Source organism: Poecilia formosa, unplaced genomic scaffold (genome assembly GCF_000485575.1).
Source record: "Poecilia formosa unplaced genomic scaffold, Poecilia_formosa-5.1.2 Scaffold570, whole genome shotgun sequence".
Lineage (NCBI taxonomy): Eukaryota > Metazoa > Chordata > Actinopteri > Cyprinodontiformes > Poeciliidae > Poecilia > Poecilia formosa.
The window spans coordinates 76,132-80,657 of record NW_006800509.1 but is presented as its reverse complement, the minus strand read 5'-3'; positions in this window follow the sequence as shown (position 1 = coordinate 80,657).

The following is a 4,526-nucleotide window of genomic DNA, read 5'->3' as shown; positions in this document are numbered from 1 at the left end:
CCCGCTGCTTATATCCTCCTCCAGGGGGATGGTAATGATCCTCAGGTGCATCCTGTTAAGCCCGTCAGCACACCCTCTGTCACAGCATGGATCCCTGGCGCCCTCTCCTGGATAGTTGGTGATGCTGAAAATGAAAACAAAACCCTTCCCCAACCTGGTACCCAACAGTACCCCCCCCTCAACGACCGCCACCCGGCGGTCCAGAAGAACCAGAGGGTTTGGAGGAATGAAAATCAGAGATAAGGGAGGGATCCAAAATAAAAGAACCGGGCACCCATAACCGATCCTCAGGACCGTAGCTCTCCCAGTCTACTAAATATTGCCAACCCTGCCCACGCCGGCGAGACTCCACAATCCGGCGGACAGTATATGCTGGGTGGCCGTCGATCTCGCGTGGGGGGCTCTTCAGGTGGGCACAACGGGCTGGAGCGCACTGGCTTGACTTGGGAAACGTGGAAAGTAGGATGAACACGGAGGGAAGTAGACAGACGCAGGCGGACGGCAGATGGACCAATGACCTTCTCAATAACATATGGACCAATGAAACGGGGGGCCAGTTTCCTGGAAAGAGATTTCAACGGAATGTCCCTGGTGGAGAGCCAAACCTTCTGACCTGGTTTGTAGGTGGGCGCAGCCCTCCTCTTGCAATCGGCCCAGCGACGATTTTGCTCCGCTGTGCGATTAAGGGCGGCCACAGTCTTGTCCCAGATGGCCCTGCACCGCCGGATGTGATGTTGAACTGACGTGACAGCAATGTCCGCCTCATCAGCTGGAAACAGGGGAGGTTGGTAGCCTAGAGAGATCTCAAAAGGGGTCAAACCAGTAGCAGCGGAAGTGTGTGAATTGTGGGCATACTCTACCCAGGGCAGGTGACAGCTCCAGTCGGCAGGGTTGGACGCAGTGAGGCATCTGAGAGTGGCCTCCATCTCTTGGTTCATGCGCTCGACCTGGCCGTTGGACTGTGGGTGATAACCAGACGTGAGAGAAACCTTGGCCCCCAATGCTGCACAGAAATGTCTCCACACTTGCGCCGAGAACTGAGGACCTCGGTCTGACAGAATGTCAAGGGGAATACCATGCAAACGGAACACATGCTTGACCAGGAGCTGGGCAGTTTGGAAAGCCGATGGTAATTTCCTCAGTGGAATCAAATGGCAGGCCTTAGAAAACCGGTCAATAATAGTGAGGATAGTGGTCATCCCTTTAGAGGAAGGGAGACTGGTGACAAAATCCACTGCTATGTGGGACCAAGGCCGTTTAGGTGTAGGCAACGGTTGCAGTAGACCTGCTGGAGGTTGATGGGTGGGTTTACAACGGGCACAGATGGAACATGCCAAAACGAACTCCCTCACATCCTTGTGAAGAGACGGCCACCAAAAACGACGAGAAGCCAGGGCTATGGTTCTGCTAATGCCGGGGTGGGCTGAAAATTTAGAAGAATGTAGCCAAGTGATTACACGAGCTCGCATGGCCGAAGGAACATAGATCCTGCCGGGGGGACCCACACCCGGATCTGGCTCTGATTGTTGTGCTTGTTTAACCAAGTCCTCAATCTCCCAGGTAACCACAGCCACAGAACAGCTCGGAGGGAGGATAGGTGCTGGGAGTTTATCAGAGTCATCAGGAGAGTATAATCTGGATAAGGCATCTGGCTTGATATTCTTGGAGCCTGGGCGAAAAGAGATGGACAGATTGAAACATGAAAAGAACAAAGACCAGCGGGATTGGCGAGCGTTCAGCCTTCTAGCGGACTGCAGGTAGGCCAAATTCTTATGGTCTGTCCACACCACGACTGGATGTTCCGCTCCCTCCAGCCAGTGTCTCCATTCTTCCAGCGCCAGCTTTATGGCAAGCAGCTCTCGGTCCCCGACGTCATAGTTTCTCTCTGCTGGGGAGAGTCTGCGAGAGAAGAAAGCACAAGGATGGGTTTTATGATCTTGGTCAGAGAGTTGAGAAAGCACAGCTCCCACACCGGAGTCAGAGGCGTCCACCTCTACAATAAACTGTTTAGTGGGATCTGGCTGGATGAGGACAGGAGCATTTGCAAAAAGAGACTTCAGTCTGTTGAAAGCTACCTCAGCTTCCGGGGACCAACAGTATGGGGTCTTTGTGGAGGTCAAAGCAGTTAAAGGCTGAGCAGTCTGGCTGTAATTGCGTATGAAACGTCGGTAAAAGTTAGCAAAACCTAGAAACCTCTGTAGTTGTTTCCTGGTTTCAGGGGTCGGCCATTCCAAAACCGCCTTAATCTTCTCCTCAGTGGGTCTTACCTGTCTGCCCTCGAGAATGTAGCCCAGGAAGGTGACTGATGCTTGGTGGAATTCACATTTCTCAGCTTTCACAAATAACTTGTTCTCGAGGAGGCGCTGAAGGACCAGACGGACGTGTTTCTTGTGTTCGGGCACATTCTTGGAATAAATCAGAATATCGTCGAGGTAGACAAAGACAAAAACGTTCAAAAAATCCCTTAAAACGTCATTTACCAGTACCTGGAAGTAGGCCGGGGCATTGGTTAACCCGAATGGCATGACCAAATACTCAAACTGACCCATAGGGGTCTTGAAAGCCGTCTTCCACTCGTCTCCCTCTCTGATGCGAAGAAGGTGATAGGCGTTTCTTAAATCAAGTTTCGAAAACACAGTGGCCCCATGGACTGGTTCGAAAGCTGATGATAGGAGTGGCAGTGGGTACTTATTTCTTATGGTAATTTGGTTCAGACCTCTATAATCGATGCATGGCCTTAGAGTGCCATCTTTCTTACCTACGAAAAAGAAGCCTGCCCCTAGTGGGGATGATAAGGGTTGAATTATGCCTGCAGCAACAGATTCTTGTATGTATCGTTCCATGGTTTCTCTTTCTGGTTTGGATATGTTATAAAGACGACTATTGGGCAGTGGGGCCCCGGGCAGAAGGTCAATGGCGCAATCGTAAGGCCTGTGCGGAGGCAGAGACAGAGCTTTAGTTTTACTAAAAACTTGAGCCAGATCGTGGTATTCTACAGGTATCGTGGAAAGGTCAGGTGGATCTGCTTCTTGGCGACCTGCCGGTAACTGGGTAGACTGAACCGCGGATCGCAGGCAGGAGGAGTGACAGTCTAGAGACCAAGATTCAATACGTCTGTCAGACCAGTTTATGTTCGGGTTGTGTAATTGGAGCCAATCAAATCCAAGCACCACTGGCGAGCTAGCCGAAGGAAAAACATAAAACGAAGCAGACTCTGTGATTTCCGGAGACTGTGAGTTGTAGACTCTTAGTCTGGCATGTAATTAGAGGCAGCGTCTTACCGTCGAGAGCGGAAACGCGGAGAGGAGAGGAAAGAGGAACGGTTCCAATGCCCATCTGCAGACAAAAACTGGCATCTATCAAATTACATTCACAACCGGAATCTATTAAGGCTGACAACGTAATGAATTGGTTCCCAATCTGGAGAGAGGCAGGAACTAGCAGGCGAGGTGAGTGTGTTAGTACCTGATGGTCCGCGAGTTCCCTCGCCGTTACTGGCGGACCTGGGCTTTTGACAGAATGGGGCATTGAGCAATCAAGTGTCCGGCCTCCCCGCAGTAAAGACAAAGCTTAGCTCGCAGTCTGCGCCGTCTCTCCTCCGGGGTCAATCGAGTATGGCCAATTTGCATCGGTTCTGGTTCAGATGAAGTCACTGGGGGAATGTCTGCTGAAAAAACATGACTGGAGACAGGAGGCAACCGTGGTGGAGCATTTCTAACCCTTTCCTTTGCTCGGGATCGAATTCTGTTATCCAACCGAATAGATCATTTGATCAAATCCTCCAGAGAAGCCGGCTCGTCTAGGGTTGCGAGTTCATCTTTGATTGAGTCATTTAATGCATTTACATAAACACTCTTAAGGGCGGTACTGTTCCACCCTGAGGCTGCTGCTTGAATGCGAAAATCAATTGAAAACTCAGCAACGGTTCTATGCCCCTGCTTCAGCTTTAATAGATCGCGAGAAGACAGGGCTTTATCAACATCTTGATAGAATGCTTGTTTGAATTCTGATAAAAACTCATCAAAGGTGCAGTTGTAATGTGTGGAGGAAGAGAACTTTACTTCTGCCCAATCCAGAGCTCGATCAGTGAGATGTGCAATTATATATGAAATCTTTGAAGAGTCATGGACAAATCTATGGGGAGAGTGATTAAACTGGATATTGCATTGCATTAGGAATCCCCTGAATCTTCGGGGATCTCCATCAAACCTGGGCGGACTGGGCAGTGGACAGTCGGATGAAGTGGACTGGATTGGAGCTTGAGAGGTGGGAGCCGGAGGCGGTGCTGCCTGTGCTGCAGGTCCTGGGGCTGAGGGGGCTGCAGCGGCCTGTGGGAAATCGATCACGGAGAAAACTGGTTAGTTCAGCTAATTGGCGGTTTGTCTCATTTTGATGGTTACCCAGATCAAGAAGAGCTGATTCATGTTTCTGAATTGAGTCCTGTTGTTGCTGAAGGGCTCTCCGGATTGCTTCTGCTGGGTTCTCGGCTTGGCCAGAGTGTTCTGTCATGGTGGGTTTTAAGAGTC